Source organism: Mus caroli, unplaced genomic scaffold (assembly GCF_978045245.1).
Source record: "Mus caroli unplaced genomic scaffold, Mus_caroli_1 scaffold_8, whole genome shotgun sequence".
NCBI lineage: Eukaryota > Metazoa > Chordata > Mammalia > Rodentia > Muridae > Mus > Mus caroli.
The window spans coordinates 62,937,409-62,956,788 of record NW_028227263.1 but is presented as its reverse complement, the minus strand read 5'-3'; positions in this window follow the sequence as shown (position 1 = coordinate 62,956,788).

Below are 19,380 nucleotides of genomic sequence, written 5' to 3'. Positions count from 1 at the left end.
TAAGAGATTGTGCTAAGTGAGTAAAGCGGTTTACAAAACAGGGTGCACTGTTCATCCACCTACATGACACAAAATTAAGTTTGGAGAAATAGAGCATAGTTGCTTTTTTATTTTCATGAATATTCCTTTGTACGTCCCAGGGCCAGTTGCCTTAACCCCGGAATCCAGAATGGAGTCATTGCTTTAATCCATGCCAACCAAATCAATTAGACACACTTGGAGGGATATGCTGCTCAAGTGGAGCGCCCACTTCCCTCTCACCCCCATCTCCCATTTCCTGGACTGCTGTGTGTTCCCCTAATATTATCACATCACGACACAGACTCCCAAGGCACTGTTCATTGTCCACAAAGGTCTGTGCAGCAGGTGACCTGCTCCATCCTCGGAATATATTAGCACTGACTTTCCATCCCTCAGACACTTCTGATTCTTATAGACAGAGCTGCCTGCCACATGTAGTGATAGGGGACAATCTGCATGACAGAGACCCCAGGAGAACTGCAGATGACTCAGAAAAGCCAGGAAAGTAGCTTTGGCCTGATGATAAGCATTAAACCATGTGCTTTCAACCCAAGGATGTTAAAATCCACCTTAAAAAAAGCAATGTTCCTGCTTGCATTAGATATTTTTTCATTGCTAAAACAACAAAATATTTGTTGAGAAGTAACATGAAGAAAGAAGGATGTATTTGGGCTCACAATTTGAGGGTATAGTGTGGGGCAGGAGTGTGAGGTGGCTGGTCACATTGCATCAGCAGTTAGACAGCAGAGGGATGGATGTCTGTGCTCAGTTTACTTTCTTCCTCTTGTTCAGTACAGGACCCTATGCCATAGATGGCGCTGTTTGCAGTCAAGGTAGGCCTTTCCTCCTCAGTTAAACTGTATTGAGAACTTCCTCACAGACATATCTAGAGAATTGCCTCGTAGCTGTCAAACCCCAGACCCTGTCTAGTTGACAGCACAATTAACTAACCATCACTATTAACCACTGTTCAACCAACTTCTTGTTTTTCAAATGATCATAGACATCACCATTTACTTTTTTATTCTGGGAAATCAAAAGCAATTTAGTATATCACTTGAAGTTATTTTAAATGCCTTATCATTTTTAACATCAATGGCAAGGATAAACGGGGCCCCATTCAATATTCAAAGAAGAGTGAATGCACAGATTGCTTCTCTAACCTGGGAGATTTTGTAGTTATAAATCACATGGAAACAACTTCCAAATTCTGTTATGCCATCAGTGATAGTCTTAGAAACCCTCAAAACCTACTCAGCTGTCATCCAGTCGTCACCTTTCACAGAACACAAGGAATGACACAGCCTAAGTCACAATAGTAAACCTCACAGTTTCCCTCATTAAAAGTATAGAAACAGATGCTAGAGGCTTTAGAGAATCACCCTGGAGCCACAGAACTAAGAAATGACAGAAGCAGAGCTTACACCAGGCATATATACAAAACAAGTCAAAAGGTGTCAACCCCTTCTCAACCAAGATCTAAACAGCGACACCACTGACAAAGTTCCACCATCTCTGTCTCCAGATGAGATTTCAACAATCTTGGGTACCCAGACTGGCCCATAGTGACCATCATTTCTGGAGGATCTAAGCCATGTGTCTTAAAATACATAGCTTGTCATACATAGGAAGCAAAAGCTGAGATGTGCCAACGTGAAATTGTTCTGATTGGATGAATAGCAGAAATCAGTTGGCAGTCTTCCCCCCTAACTTAGCAAGCCCCAGAACTTTGTTGAGCACCTGCACAGATTTTCAATCCATGGTGGCCTTTTCAGTACCAGCATGGGAATGGGGAGGCCTAGAGGGGAAATGGCTTGCTTAAAGACAAGGAATCACAGAAACAGTTAGAGTCCAAAAGGCCACTGCCCACCTCTTCATTACTACCAAATCCAACTCAGTACCCACTGATTGCTAGAGAGTAATTAGCTGTACTGCCCTGTCCATAAATACAAGCAACATAAGCCAAAGACACTTGGGCCAGGGGCTGCTTTGGACCCCTGTCCAAAGGGGTCCCAGACAGAGTACTTTCTAGTAAGCTGCAGAAATGGTTCCAACTAATTTAATTTACCTTCCATGTGCTGTGTCTTATATTTTTAACATAAAAACTATTTCTGAAGACTCAAAGACATAATGTCTCATTCCATTCTAGAAGCCTTTCTTGTTTTCTTGCAAGTGTTTTTTATTATGTATGTTTTGCATTGTGTGTGCACACGTGCATGCACATAAATTCATATTCATCATTATTCATCCATGGCCAACACACAAAATTCCAAAATGTGTATTGTGTATGAATTCACAAGAGCAAGGAAGGGGTAGCATGAGAAATTTGTCCAATCATCAAGAAGTTAGTTCAATGTGCCAAAAGCTACTTGGCATATGTCCTAGGCCAGACATGATGCTTCAGTGTCCCAGCTGGACATCCATATGTCCACCCAGCTTCAGTACCCTCTTCCATCCTTGTGGTCTGACCCAAACCAGATCTTGGTAAAAACTAGAACACCACAGAGTGTGTTGATCAGTGAACAGCTACTTGTCTACCCCCTACTCCTGTTCCCTCTCCCTATTAGCTCCCTCTACTCCTATTCCATCCTTGCTCTTTCTCTCCAACTTCTTTGCAATGAGACTGACCACTATTTGGACCATTACTGGAGATTTCCACCCTCAGGATCTCTGGCTCTCCTTCCTATACAACAGTTTGTCTTCTTTCTTCAGGGATGATGTGTGCTGACTCTTACTCTGACCCTGTCAATTTAAGACAGAAGCTGTTACACAGCATAATTCTACATAATTACATGATGATGGACAGGTATTCTACACTGGACCTGGCAGTGATAGACTATATGCACATGCGTGTGTGCGTGCACGCGCGCATGTGGACACACACACATATACACATGGCCCCATATACAAAGGCTTGCACTCATACATATATATTTGTATATGTATATGTGTGTGTATACATATATCAGGGAGGTAACAGCATACAAACTCAGATAGAAATCTATTAAACAACTGGAAGGCCAGAAAGTATCTAAAGAAATCCAGGAACAACTTAAGAACCAGGGCCAAAATGAAGGGCATATCCTGGAACATCATGGCTTTAGTCTCTCCTTGAAGGATTAAAGAATAATCATACACTGAAGATTAGAGTAGTCTTGTTCGTCCAACCTGATGTCAGCCTGGTCTGAGATTTTACTCTGTGGGTTCAACTGGGGAAAGCTGGGGGAGGCAGAAACATGGCTGGAATGTTGGAATGGAGACATCCATAGAATGAAGAATCCAGGGACAGAAACCTATTGTCTGCATCCCACCTCTCTGGGAGAACTGGATGTACATGGAAGATTGCCAGCCAGAAAGAGACCCATGGTCCTTCTGGGGCAGTCAAAAATATAGATAAAGGCTACGGAGACTTAATAATCAGGTTACAAGGGATGTCCCAGAGCCAAATCACAAATTCAAATGGCAAAATCAGAGAGCTAGGAACATAGGGAGTGGGTGGCTTGCATGACTTTAAGGTCGGGCATGAAAACACAGACTGGACCTCATGGAGAAGATGGCATTAAAGCATTGCCACTCCCACCAGGACAGCTGCTGAACTGTACCCAACAGCATTTCCATTCTTTTATACAGCCTACAGAGCTATGAGAAGTCATCACTGTGGCTCTAAGGACCCAGAGCATCCTTAACATCAACCTTACCATAGGCTTCATCCTCAACTGTTTCTGTTCCTATGTCTCTGTGACTGAAATGAGTAGATACAGTTCTCAAGCAGGCTTGGCTCTCACCTGGGTTTCTGTCTCTATGCTTCTCCTGTCTACAAAGCACACAGCCACGATTCTCTAACCACATTTTTGTCTAACACCTTTCCTTTTTCCACTGGCTTGCCCCTACCTTCCTCTCCCTCTGCTCTTGAATCTCAGTCTGTTCTTGTCCTCACATTTTGTAATGCTTCTGCTATAGCTGGCCCTCATCATGCCCTGTGAAGATCCAGGGGGAAGGCCTCCCTGAAGCCCCAGGACAAAGCTCTCCCCCTCTGTGGTCTTCTGCTTCCATTTTGCTCCTGCACTCTCACCATTATTCCACTACCTACTTTTCCGTACTGGTGCCTAAGAGACGGGCACCATTGTCTGTATGCTGTGACTCCAAAGTACTAGCCTTTCACCCACAGAGATCAACCTTCCCACCCACCTAACAGCAGACAAATTCTCATACCACTTCCCAGCCACAGAATATTCTGCAAATTTTGATCCCTCATCTTCCTGAGCCCACGCTGGTAGCAACTCATACTACAGAATCTCTGCTACTTTTTGTGTTGACCTCATTAAACAGGTGCATTGGATTTCAATTCCATCACCAAAAGAAAGAACTAACTACCTTCATGTATGCAAAAGATGCACTTGTATTGCCAAATAACAACTAAGTGTCATGGGGTGCTGTCTTTGAAAGCTCTCACACAGAGAGAACAAGGAACTATACAGGAGCTTGGATAAGAAGTTTGGCTCTCAGATAGGTAGAAATCCATTAGATCAGAGAAACTCTACATGAATGAGTTAATTCTGATGGACATTGAGTGAGCTGAGAAGTAAAGGCGCTGAGGATAACTGAGTGTACAGAAACCAGTATGTGTGAAACACAGAGAGAGTTCAAGAGACTGTGATCTGATACATGAATACTATTTCTGAGGGGTTCTGGTTTTTTTTTCTCCTAGCATCATCCATAGTCCCAACACTCAAGTCAATATTTCCAAACTGTCCCAACTCCTCTTAATCGTCTCAATGTGCAACTCAAGCCCTGACTAAATCAGATGTTTAGATACTGACTTCTCTTTATTCCTATGCTACTTTATAAAGGTTCTTGAACTATGAATCCAGGTTAATCCTAAGACTCTCTTACCTTTTCTACTTTCTGCCCCTCTAACCTTCTTCAGGTTCTGCCTCTACCATAGCCATAGAAATTAGGCTTATATATTTTAGCTTAACACTATGAAAGTCCACATACATGATTCAATGAAAGCCAAGCCTGGAGAACTTCCTCTAGTCCCATGTACAATAGCTGCCAGGGAATAGTTCTGACCCTAGTTTGGGAACCAATCCTGCCTCTGGCCCGGGTCTGACCCTACCCTTGGCCCTGCAACTACCCCTGCCCCAGACTTCAACCTAGATTCTGCCCCAGACCCTTGTCCTAGACCATGCACCCTCTGCTCCCATATGTCCCTCCAGCCCTAGAACCTGTCCTGGATACCTGTACCAAAGTGTCCTGTGTTCAAAACACCAAAGTCACTTTATTAAGTCTCTCTGGCCTTGGCCCAAGTAAGAGTCTTATCCTCACTATGTCCTCTGCCTTTTAACCTTCATTTTATACCACTGAGGCTGCCCTCAAGCTACCCAATCTATCATTCTCATGTTGAGATTACAGCTTGGTGGGCTAAATATTCATATGAAAAGACAACCAGCATGCATAATCCACATACTTGGGTTCCCATTGTAGAAATGCAAATATGATGAACCAAAACAATATGTCTCTTCTCTCAATCACCAATCCCACAGTAATGTTCCCTAAGGAAACAATTCAGATAAAATTAAAGAGTCAGAATTGAAATGAACAGTAACAAATGTTTTCAATGAGGTTAAAGCATCCAAAGACAACACAACTAAATACCTGGGTGAACTTAAAGAGAACAGGGATAAAATAATTCAAGTTTAAGAAAACACAAATGGAAATCATGAAGACAATGTAGAATATAGAAGTTGGATTCACTAAAGAGATAGAATCACTAAAGAAAACTCAAAATAAAATGAAACAGGAAATAAAAACTTAATAATCCCAATCAAAAGCTCAGTGGAAAGTCTGACCAACAGAATGAATCATGTTAAAAACAGAGGGATGGAAGACAAAGTAGAGAAACTGGATAATTCAATGAAAACTTAATGGCACCTTAAAAAAATCCATTATGATCATAGAAAAATGGAGAATTCCTGGACAAAGGCATAGTTAATACTGTCAATAAAAATCACAGAAAATGTCTAAACATAGAGAAAGAATCAAGGTAGAAGAGGCCCACAGAATACAAAATAGACAAGACCAGAAAGAGGGAAAAATGCTCCCCATAACATATGAAAGTTAAAACAGTAAAAACGTAAACTAAATAAAAAGTACTAAAAGTTACAAGAGAGGGGGATAAATACAGGAAGATTCATGAGATTAAGAGCTGGTTTTTCAAAGGGAATTTTTAATATCCCAAAGGCTTGGAAAGATGTATTCCAAGTTCTGAAAGATCACAACTGCCAAACCAGACTATTACACCCAGCAAAACTATCTATTATAAGAGAAACCCAAATGCCTCATGATAAAAGCAGACTAAAGGAATATAGGACAATAATCTAGGTCTAAAGAGGATCTTATAAAGATTACTTCAGACTGAAGGGTGGGATAAATACATGCAAGAGTACATAGAAAAAAATTAAACTACACCAGAAAAATTAATCCAAAGAAATCTGAGAAAATACCACAAACCCAACAAATTGATGTAAATTAATATACATTTTTGATAACTCTGAATATTAATGGTGCTGGTTCTTTAATAAAAAGACACAGGTTGGCAGATTGAATTAGAAAATTGTATGCAAATTTTTGTTGCCTGGAAGAAGCACACCTTATCAACAATGGTAGATACCACCTTAGGGTAAAAGGATAGAAAAAGGTACTCAAAGCAAATAAAACTACAAAAGGGTATCTAATATCAAATAAAAGAGACCAGTCTAAACTAGTCAGAAGAGACAAGGACAGTTATTTCATATTCATTAAGGGAACAACCTTCAAGAAGATACTATAGTTCTAAATACATATGCATCAAAGGATTATGGATTGTGCTACAAAAACACCTGCATATCCATGTTCCTCATTGCTCTATTCACATCTCTTATGAAATAAAACCAACAAGATGTCTACCAGCTGATAAATGGATAATGAAAACATGGTGCATATATATAACTGAATTGTATCCAGCTATAAATGAAAGTGAAACTGCAGAATATGCAACCAAGCAGATGAAACTGGAAAAACATGTTCTAAATGAAGTAACCATGGCCCGGAGGAACGAATGCCATGTTGTCTCTCATGTTTGGATCCTAGTTCTGTCACTTTTGTTGTGTTTGCTTAATGTGGGGTACCTGTGGGTGAGACCTGGGAAACTAGAAAAGAGACTTCTGGGGTGAGGGTTGCCTTACAGGAGAAGGGATGGCAGAATAAGGGTAAGAAGGGGAAACTGGGAGTGGAAACATTCAAGGTGGGAAGTAGAGGGATTGGAAAGATGAGGGTGTTGGGAGACAATTATCCAAAACAAAAGGTGTATGAAAGAAGCCCATAGAAATTTACTCTTTATAACCTGCCTTGGTCTAGCCTCAACACAAGATCAGAGTTCTCAACTGGAAGCAGGGTGATCTGGAAGGCTCATAATAAACAACACAGACTACTTTTTTTCGTACAAGCTGACAGGCAATTTTTCAAGGTTTAAAGTTTCTCTCTCTTCTCTCTCATTCTCCTCTCTCTCTCTCTCTCTCTCTCTCTCTCTCTCTCTCTTTCTCTCTCTTGTTCTCTCACTCTCTCTCATTTGTTCGCAGCTTGAGGCTGCACACACTCTGCATTCACTTGTGCTCTCTGCTTTTCTCCTATGTGCTTTTCTTGAACTCTCACGCTCACACACACTTCTGTGTGTTCCCCTTTCACTCACACACACACACACACACACACACACACACTTCACACACATCTCACACACATACCACATGCACTCTTCTTTCACTCACACAATACTCTCCGTACACACCTCACATTCTCTCTTCACTTACTCTTCACATGCTCCTTTCATGCTTTCTCTCTCTTTCTCTCTCTCTCATTCTTCATTCATTCTCCACATTTACCTCACATACTCCTCAATCTCTCTCTACATGCTCTCTACTTGCTCTCCTGCCTTTCTCTTGCCCCGGTCTTTTATTGATACTCCAAAAGCAGGTAAAGAAGAAGAAGGAGGAGGAGGAGGAGGAGGAGGAGGAGGAGGAGAAGAAGAAGAAGAAGAAGAAGAAGAAGAAGAAGACATTGTACAATCATTGCCATATCAAATTCAAAAGAATAACCACGTTCCACAAAGAATCAAGAATTACAATTGTTCCCCAAAGTTTCAAACTGCCCTATTCCCAGGCCTATAGCCAAAATAATAATAAATGCAAACTTATCATTATTTAAATTTTAACTTATTATACTTCTGAGCTCAGAGCTCCGAGGCCAGCTACTTGCATTTTCTTGTGAAGCTCTAATGATAAATGACATGGACAAAGCTGCCAGGCAATGGCCAGAAAGAATCAAGTTAACCCTTAAGTCAGTAGTTCCACTAGCTTTCTGCTTCTGCACATTGCACACAATGACTCTCCTAAGAGTCTCAGTGTTTTGACTTAGTTTTACTAGTATAAGATTTTACATATTCTATACTTGCTTATCCAGAAACCACTCTCAATTTTTATGCAAAACTTATTTTATAACTTTACTATTTTTTCCTTTCTTGGGGTCCCAATGTTGGCTCTATTTAATTTTCTAATAATTTCTCCAAACTTTCTTTGCAAGTCAAGCATTAATCTGGAACTACCATTGTGCAGTTATTACATTGTTTCCAAGATGAGAACACACAGCATGCACCTGGACCATTAAGACTGTGCTGTGCTTGTGTCCCATGCCTCAATTTGTGATTGTTTAAGAATCATTACATCAAGGAACATCTAGTTTCACAGAATTTACCAGAGCAAAAGGAGAAAGAAGTAAGAAAGTCAGATAGAATAATTATGTTCACCAAGGCCAACTGAAAAGCAGTCATGTACAAATGAAATCTATACAGCCATTGTCTAGGGCCAAGGTTAGGAGAAATGGGAACTGTTTTTTACAAAGAGCTGCCTCAGGCTACTGAGATGTATCCATCCTGGCCTACTGCAGGCAGTCCCTGTCATTGTGTGCTGTCCCCAGCAATAACCCAAGTAAAAAGATATAGCCATGAGAGTAAAGGAAGTCACCCAATGTGGCTAGATATTGCTGCTCCTAGACCCAGTGGGTTACTCTGCAAAATTTCCAGTCCTAGATGTGGATCACCTCCACAAGAGTTGGTCAGGAAGGCCCCAAAGGTCCCCAAGACAATGCAGGGTTTGTCAGTTTTCTAGGTAGCCCACTATAACTAGAGGGTATGATTATATACCCTGAAGATGCCACACACCTCAGTTGTAAGATATGGAGAAAGCAATCTATAACTGAGAAGGAAACTTCCTGTTAGATAACTTTCAAAGTGCTAGAAGGTGCTCTCTGGGCTGCTAAGGTAGAAAAAGTATCAATGGTATTACCCAGATGTGGACCCTACAAACCAAAAACCCAACTCACCAAGACTGGCCCACCTGTACAAAAATGTCATGACCAACTCTCCTGTGCCTGAACTTGAGGCCTGCTCCACAGGAGAAAATCCATCTCTGGTACTGTAGTCCTAGTTAATAACCAATGTCTAGGGAGAACATAAGCCCAAGTGTGGAACTTACTACTGTTGTTTGACTAAACTGACCCAGCATCAAACTACCTGCTAAATCTTAATGTTTATACCTATATTCAAAAACTATTCTCACCCTTAGAGAAGTCTCTCTTTTCAGAGAATAGCAATAGATTCAGAGACACATGGCTGCCCAAGATAGTGAGAATAAATGATGGTTGAGAACTCAGCCCCAAATGAGACATTACATCATTCTCTCCAAGACTCAGGGAACATTGGACAGGAGGGGGACAGGAAGCATGTAGAACCCAGAAGATAGATGAAAGATAGCAAAAGGGCATCCTCTTGGTTCTTTGGACCATTGCAGTCATTAACTTAAAGCAATTTCAGTTATTTACACTAGAGCTGGCCCTGTCAACAATCAACCATGAGACAGGTAGAAGCTTACAGGTCCCTTACTGTTGAACAATTAGCTATTGATAGATTGTAGGAAAAAGGAAGCCATTGTCATCCATCTATATCTATTGCCTAGCCCAATAGGCTACAACAGATAGTTCAAACCCATGCTCACACAGGCAAGCCCTGGTTAAACTCAGTGGGTCCAAAACTAAATTAATAAACATGAGCATAAGAAAAAGATTTGTGGGGAAGGTGGGATAGGCAGGGCTAGCAGTGAGATAGAAGAAGGTAAGGTGAGAGTGATTAGTATCTAATAAGCACAACTGTACAATTGTCAGCCTTTTTCTTTAACTGGTCCCTGTTCCAATGTGTAATCCATTCTGATGCCCACCTGTCTCAACTCCAGGCTCCAGCCATGTTGGCTCTAGACTCCCAGCATCCTGTCCTCCCTCCTTCATGCTTCTATTAGCTGCCTCCTCCTCTACTTTGTCTCCCCCCATGCTCTGTCAGCTCAGGGCTCACTGCCCAGAAGCCCCCTTTCATTGTCACCACTACCAATGTGATCATGTCCATTTCCCATGCCATGTAAGGCTCTGAATATTCCCGATGCTGTTTCTCCCATTCATAGGCGTGTCCATCTTCTCTGGATTGTGAAGACATTGAAAGCAAGATGGAGATCTGAGTCCTTGTGTCTCCTTATACAACACAGTGTCTGTAGTATAGCAAGAACTCAACTGTTTCTGAGTTAATATAGTGTCATGACTGAGGGTCACTGATGGTTCTGGTTACTATGATCCTCGTGGTAGGGAGAATATCTGGAAGAGGACCATGTTTACTTCCATTTGGACAAATGGAATTCAGAACATCTGTAGACCATGGAGGGTAGAGATGCCCAGTGTATATACAGATGCAGAAACTGGACATCAGGAAAGAGACCTGAGATAAAGCTAGAAATTTAGCATCATCTATCAGAGAAGCTGGGCATGGTGATATATGTCTTTAATCAGGAGCCAGAGGCAGGTGGATCTTTGTGAGTTCAAGGAGTTCGAGGCTAGCTTGGTCTACATAGTGAGTTCCAGGACAGCCAGAGCTACATGACAAAGAACCCTGCCCTTCCCCCCAAATCAATATGTATCATATTATATATAATAACATAGAAGTAATAATGGGCCTTAGAAAACCCAACACTTAAGTGACAGCAATTAAAGAGGCAGTACCGTATGTGGCAGAGGGGAAAGTTTGGTGATGGACATCTATAATCCCAGAACTTGGAGGGGAAGGCAGGAGGACCAAAAGTTCTGAAGGATCAGCCTCAGTTATATAGCAAATTAGAAGTAATTCTGGGCTTCACAAGACTCTGCCTCAAAACAAAGAAAAGGGGAAAAAATCAAAAGCTCCAATACAGAAGCCAAGAAAAGGGGAGAGTCCATTGTGCATGTTAAGTCTGCATGGGCTTTGAGACAAAAAAAATAAAAATAAGCTTCAAGAGCCTTTGGCAAACGCCTTTGGCCTCCCAACTGCTTTGGCAAGAAAACTAGCTTTCAACAGCCTGTTGAATTAAATGGCTTTCGTTTCTAAGGTTCTAAGGAGAAATGTTTTGGGGTGTGCATAGGACATAATAAATTGATATATCTGTTCAGTGACTTCACCCATGTCCCCAACCTAGTGCTAATTTGTACAGCCCAGAGTCCATTTCCCATCATTCAAAATCTCTGTGTATTTGAACGGAAATTTAATCCATGTGTTCATGATTCATTCGCTCTTTATGTAACCAAATGTTGGTCTCTAGCTGTTTGATGTCCAGGAGGCCATCTGAACACTCTTTGCAGCCAGAGTCATAGACTGCCAAGGAAATTAAGAGGAGAGAAACCTTGGCCAGCCTCATCCAAAATCAGAGGCAGTCAGTCATCAGGGAAACGCGGAATAGCTCTCCCAGCCACGTTCTCACCCTCAGATTCCAGACACTGATGCTAAATGAGCCACATCAACAAACAAGCAATGCCTGAAAACCCATTGTCATTTATCTGACTCATCTGTTTTGCACACTACATCCGAGTTTAATATTATAAAGTTTTTCTGGTAATTTTTGTTTATTATATCCTAAGGATAAATCTTCTAATACAGAACTGAATCAAAGGGGAGAAACAAGATATCAAGATGCATTTCAGAAATAAATAAAGTATGCTGTTTTCTTCCCAGGAGGTGAGTGAGCTTGTCTTTCCCACAAAGCCTTCCAAAGTATGGAACATAACAATGACTCAATCCAACAAAATATTATAAAATCATTAAAATTAGCTTCTCTGATTCTTTTACATGATGTGACAAAATATTTGTAATAGAAGTATGAAATTGTATTATTTAATATAGATAATACTATGTAAGTAGAAGCTGTCTTTTTAAACTATAACATAGATGTGATGTTTATTATCAGTCAATCCTTCCAAGAGGACTGACTTGGTGACTCAGGGAACCAAGCTGTCTCTACCTTGTGTTTCCACCTTCTCAATGTAATTCCTTATCAGAAAGAAAGAAATTGTCAATAATTATACCAGGGTGTAGCTGCTGGTGAGGGGCCCACGCTCCAGTAAATATCATACCACTCAGACACATCTAACTAAACTCTGGTCCAGTGGTCATTGGCAGCGGATATGAGAGTAATGGGGAACGGTATATATGAACAAATGACTTTTTTTTGCAAGTAAAATAGTTTTTAAAAAAGGAAAATGTAAATGAAAGAGATCTATTAAAAATATAAGTTCTGTGAGAGTGGCATTATTGACCCAGATGCCACTTGAAGGTTCCATCGCCACTCAACACTGCTATACTGGGAATAAAATTTCAATGTGAGGGGCTGGAGAGATGGTTCCAGAGGAAAGAGACTTGTCCACTCTTGCAGAGGACTCTAGTTCAGTTCCTAGGACCTACACTGGGTAGCTCACATCCATAACTCCAGCTGCAGGGGATCCAACTTCCTCTCTTTGCCTCCAAGAACACTGTGCAAGTACAAGCTGTCACTCAGATACACACACTCGCATGCATGCCCATGCACACGAACATGCACACAACTGAATTTTTTAAGTTAATTTTAAAACTCAATGTGAGTTTGGGGAGCATAAACCATGTTCATCCAACAATTACAAATTAATCCCAGCATTCAGTAGCTTAACACAAAACACTGCATAGTCACATAAAGTCTGCCATGAGTGTGGCAATGGCTAGCTGTGGCCTATTAAACATACTGAAGCACTGTAAAGTAGCAAGGCTTACCGCGGCTTTCCACAGGGACCATTTATCCCTTTTTTATCTGAACACTGTAAGCACCGAATCAGCAGGTAACTCAGTTGGGGTGTATTTTAAGGACTCAGAAACCTCTTCATGTATGTACTTAAGTTTCTGCAATGCACATTCTCTAAGTGAATAGACCTTCTATATTGTGTGTGTGTGTGTGTGTGTGTGTGTGTGTGTGTGTGTGTGTGTGTGTGTGTCCCCTCCTGTTTGAGTGGTCTTCACTCTGAAACTTACCAGTTCCACCAACACCTTAGGCTCCTCCCCAGTCCCTATCTTACATTCCCTTCTGCTCTTTGCAACACTTGGATACGGTAACTTATTTAACAATGTTCTGGTGTGCCTTTCTCCTTTTGTATTTCTGCTTCTATTCTTTTCCTAGACAGCCTAAGTCTCACATTCCCAGGAGGAACAAGACAGCCCTGTGGGTTAGATTACTGGAAGAAAATGGTTTCTCTGCTGATTTTCTTAGACCTCTCTTCCCTAGCTAGCAAAAAGATAGGTCTAGATAGTCAATTTCATGAACTAGAGGAAAACCACCTTAGAGACAGAGAGAGCTGAGCCTCACTCTGGTCTCGTGAGGCAATGGGCGAGATGGGGATTTTGTTAAAAGAAGGAAAAGACTATCGCAATGCATTGACCTTGATATTCATGGTAGATTCACCTCTCAAACATAGTGTCTGCAGGATCCTGCCTATGCAGTCTGGCAGCAGCCCAGTTAAAGTAAACCCAAGCTCCAGTAAGGTTAGGGACAGCCCCCAGCAGTTCCCCAGAGTGGGCTGCTCTCCATTCCCTGGAATGTTTCAGCTTATCACAGATTAAAGTTTGCTTGAAAGCTTCCTAAAGGAGGTCCTTGCTACAAGGATAACAGTGGCTGATCCTTGAAGGCAGCCCTAACACCACTGAAGGCCAGTGAGAGACTAGGTAAACAGGGAACTATGGGAAAGTATTTAACAATACCTTGCAGAGCTGCTCCAGGGAATATGAGGACCTTGGACTAGGCCTCATGAATAAATTCTCTGATTCAACAAGAGCTGAGAGAGGAGAGGAGCTGTTGCTGCCTTGCGTGCCTCTGACGTGCCAGGCAGTATAAGAACAAGCAAGGCATTCTGGACTCGTGTAAATGAGTACCCTACATAGTGGTCTACTCAGGAACGTTTGGGAGGAAGTTACCAAAACTAATTCTCCCTGCTGTTAATTGGGTTTACAAAAGTCTGCAATTAGAAGTGAGCTGAGGTTCCTAGAGAACACTGGTGGTGGCTGTCTATGTCCCCATGCACCTCCATAAAAAAAGAGTAGGGTATGTCCCTCTACCTCAAACTCTATGAAAAGTTCTCCAAAGAGGCATTGAAAAGTAGTAATTGGTATACCCTCTCCTCTTGTCTTGTTTCTTATGTGAAGAAACCCAGGGCTTTTGCTCACTTCCACCTGGAAAGACAAAAGAGTGAAAGAGCAAAAGAGCGAAAGAGCGAAAGGGAGGGAGGGAGGGAGGGAGGGAGGGAGGGAGGGAGGGAGGGAGGGAGGGAGGAAGGAAGGAAGGAAGGAAGGAAGGAAAGAAGGAAGGAAGGAAGGAAGGAAGGAAGGAAGGAAGGAAGGAAGGAAGGAAGGAAGGAAGGACTGTTGAGTTGCCATTTTGGTGGCAAAAAAGGAAGGAATGGGATAAAGGGGAGAAGAGAGGAAGAGAGGGAGGGAGGGAGGGGGAGGGAAGTAAAGGAAGTGATACATTAGGTACATTGATAATTTGGGGGCTCAAAGAATCCTTGACTCTTCCTACAGACCAAATATGCAAAGCCATACTGTGGGCTCATCTGAAGCCAGGCCTCAGGAAGGTAGGCAATCCTGGGTGGGCAGAGCATAGCAGCTCAGGCTACAAGATGAGTGAGCAAAAGGCTACGTTAAATCCATAGAGAAAGTGCTCCTACACAACTCACCCAAACACTCAAAATGGCCAGCTTGGACCTTTGCCCAGACCAGAGAACACCGAAGCTGGGTCTTCTGTTAAATGCTATCATCAGAGAACTTGTCAGGCATCCTAATCTCTTACCCTTCCTGCAAGCTTCAACTCTAAAGCATCAGAAACTGAGTAGATGAGATGCAGGTATTGATACAGCCAGGGCTGAGACCAAAGCTCAAACTCAGCACCAAGATTAGTATTTGATTACTACATGGGAAAAAAAAAATCATTAAGACAGAATCGTATGTATCCTAGACAGTTCAGTGTACAATCCTCCTATGCCAGCTTCCCGAGAGCTTCAACTCCAGGCTAAACATTGTATTTTAACTGCTAGGCTGAGCCTATGTTAAAGTGCTTAGGAGAATAAAATAGTCAACAGCCACCTTTTAAAAAGAAGATTATTTATTTATGTATGTAAGTGGCCTATCTGCATGTACACCTACATGCCAGAAGAGGGCACTAGATCACATTATAGATGGTTATTAACTACCATGTGGTTGCTAGAGATTGAACTCAGGACCTCTGGAACAGCAGCCAGTGCTCTCAAGAGCTGAGACATCTTCAAGCCCCTCAACCATCTCTTTACTAAGGGGATAACCTCTTGATTACTACGTGGAAAAAAATCATTGAGACAACATCTTATATATCCCAGACAGTTCTGTTCAGTGTATGATTAGCTTAGAAATTCTTTGCTTGCTTATTCAGGGCTAAAGAAGATAAAATAAAGGGGGCTTTTCTTCTTTTCTTCTCCTTCTCCTTCTCCTCCTTCTCCTCCTCCTTCTCCTCCTCCTCCTCTTCCTCCTCCTCCTCCTTCTCCTTCTCCTTCTCCTTCTTCTCCTTCTCCTCCTCCCCTCCTCCTCCTCCTTCTCCTTCTTTTCTCCTCTTCCTTCTCCTCCTTCTCCTTTTCTCCTCCTTCTTCTCCTTCTCCCCTTCCCCTTCTCCCCTTCTCCTTCTCCCCTTCCCCTTCTCCTTTTCTCCTCCTCCTTCTCCCCTCTCCTTCTCCTTCCTCTCTCTCTCTCTCTCTCTGAGGAGGAGGAGGAGGAGGAGGGTTGCCCATGTCCTAAAGAGGCCCTCTGTGGCTTCTTCCTGAAAGCTTCTGAGACCCCACCCTCCCTGAGGACTTCCTCTTCATCCAGCCATGTGACAAGGAATAAAAACCAGACGTTGGCATCCCAAGAACAGCCCTACAAGTGGGATTTGGAGCAACAAACTCTACAGGCTGGTACATCCTGTCTCTCAGAATTCACAATAAGACTGAGTTGCAGCTACCTCCCGCATCTCTTTCTTATTAAGATACTTTTTTTAAAAAAAATCCTTTTTTTTTTCCCTGCTTCAGACCACCTCCTATGGAAGGGATCAGGGCCACTTTCTCCTTTTTTTTTTTTTTTTTTTTTCATGTCCCAGGAGGCCTCTAGCTTCCCCTATGTGAGAACATTTCTATTAGTCATTCTTTTCTGTTGGTGACCATAGGCCTATAACACTGCCCTTCCAGAGGAAGGCAAGGAAGTATGTAAGGATGCAGAACCCAGGGGGTCACATCTCTCTCTCTCTCTCTCTCTCTCTCTCTCTCTCTCTCTCTCTCTCTCTCTCTCTCTCTCTCTCTCTCTCTCTTTCTCTCCCTCTCCCTCTTTCCCAACCTGCCACAAAAGAGATCAAATCTGGACCCCTTCCTCCCCATACTTACAGTCCCCAAGAAAGCCAGGCAAGCTATGGACCCTGGCAGCTCAGTGCAAGGGTGGTGCTGCTTCCTGCCCGTCTGTTTGGAAGCACATTCAGGAGACATGAGCAGATGTTTGGCAGATGTTCAACCTTATTCCCATCAGCCAACAATAATACACTACAGAGACTATGAAAGGAGGGAGAGAAGAGGAGATTGCCCAGCAGCGAGGACAGCCACAGGAGGCACCATCTCTGTCCCTCTGGGGTGGGAAGAAAGGGGGGACTTTCATGTGCTGAGAGTTTACAGCTTAATATGCACAGTGCCAGGACTCTGGAGTAGAGCCCTGTGTTGGTCAATGTGGTACACCAGCTACCCTGGCAGAATACACACCCTAGTGCCCAGGAAGTCTGGAAAAGTTGCAGGGATCTGAGTTTCTCACTGTGGAAAACAGTAAGACTGGGTAACCTAAAACACAGCCCAAGGACTGCCGCTGGAAACACAGGGCATCTTGAATGATTTCTCCACCAGAGTTAAATACTTCCCCAGTGTTGATCGGGATAGGCCTCCAGACATCATCTAGCTGTCCAGAACTAGTGCACAGGCACCTACCTCTAAATACTATCTATCCATTTAGTCTGGAGGACTTCGACAGGGAAACGGAGTTACCAGATAACGCAATACAGCTTGTACATTCTTCTTATTAAAACTTAAAACAGGATACTTAATTAACCAGGAGGCTATGAATGTAGTTCAGCTCACAGTCAACAAGAGGCCTGGATTCAGCCCCTAAACCATGAAACAGAAAGGAAAAAAACAGCTTAATTGGCAAATATTTCATGTAAGACGCACAATGTGGTAGTTTGAGAGTGACCACTCAGGCTGAACACTAGGTACTTCTAGAACACTCTTTCAGAAAGCTTATCTCTTAAAAAACGCATTTACCCTCTCACAACTTCATACATATAGTCTGCACATTCTCTCTTATTTTTTAAGAAGCACAACTGGCCAATAAATATTTAAAGCGATGCTCAGTATTGTTGATGATCAGGAAAATGAAAATCAAAACATTAAAATCCCATCTCGCCCTGGCTAGAAATGGCTATTTAAAAAATAATAATAATAAAAAGCTAGTGGCGATGTGGGGTAGAAGAGCTTCTGTACTTTTTCTATACTGCTAGTGAGCATGTTAGTGCAGCCATTATGCAAAGCAGCATGAAACTTCGAAACTTCCCCATCGAACAATGTGACCACCATGTGACCAGGGCTAGACTACGTCTAAGTATATACATGAAGGAATGAAAGTGAGCAAGCAGATGACAGAGGCTCCTGCACACGGGTGGTTGTTGCCATACTCATCACAGTAGCCAGGTTATGGGATCAACCTGGGTGCACTTAAATAGATGGATGACAAAGACGGGGCGGGGGGAGTGTAAGTTCAAAGGTAGTATTGACTGTGTAATGAATTTCAGGCCAGCCTCAGCAAAACAGCAAGACTGAATCAAAGACAGAATAGAAAACAAAACTACCTAAAGGGAGAGAAGAGGGAGGGAAGAAAGGAGAGGGGGGAGGGCGGAGGGAAGATGTTGTAGGGATGATCCAGTGGTTTAGAGCCTTGACTGCTCTTCCAGAGGACTCAGATTTGATCCCCAGCAGCTCACAGCCATCTGACACCCTGTCTGGCCTCTGAGGGTAAAATGCACACATGTGATACACAGACATTCATGCAGGCAAAACGCCCATACACATACAATTAAAATTAAAAAGGGAAAAAGACATAAGGTACAATCTATATACATAACAGAGTATTTCTGGTTGGGAAGAATGAGTGTGTTCTGCAGGTGTGTTACACCTGCCCTTGGGAAAGTGAGGCATGAGCTCAAGGCCACCCTAAGATAAATCAAAAGATTCTGTCTCAAAAACAAAAAGAATGGAATTGTTTCATTTATTAGAAGATACATGGAACTGGAGATCATTATGTTAATAGAAATCTGGGAAACACAAAAGACGATGTTTTTTCTTATATATGGGTGGACCTCAAAGTTAAGAGACGATTTGGACCTGAGAGGGACTTGAGGGGCAGGGAGGAGAAGCAAACACATAGAAGGGGGAGTGGGAGTATGGGTGTGCTTTCATGAGATAAACACATGTAAGGAAGTCTCACAGGGAACCCATTAACTCGGGCAGTTAAGCAGTTAGCATGTGCTAATAATTAAAAGAAGAAAGTCCATCCTTTCATTATAATTCAAGGAATTGCATGATTAATTAAAATTAAATATTGCCAGCATTATTTCCAATTTTTTCCACTAATGTTTTTAAAATCAGCTGCACACCCAAGTGTTTTGAATTATATAAGCAGCCATTAGCAGTCTAAGACTCACCGAGTCACAGGATGCTTCATGGAGTCCTAAATGAGCCACTAACAAGAATTTACAAGATCTTCCGGCATTCGTGATGAATGGGTCTGCTTCACTGCAGATGCTCAGGAGGAAGTGAACGTTTGGATTTTTCTTTTTGAACAAATCAAAATTCTAACTTGTACTATGTTTT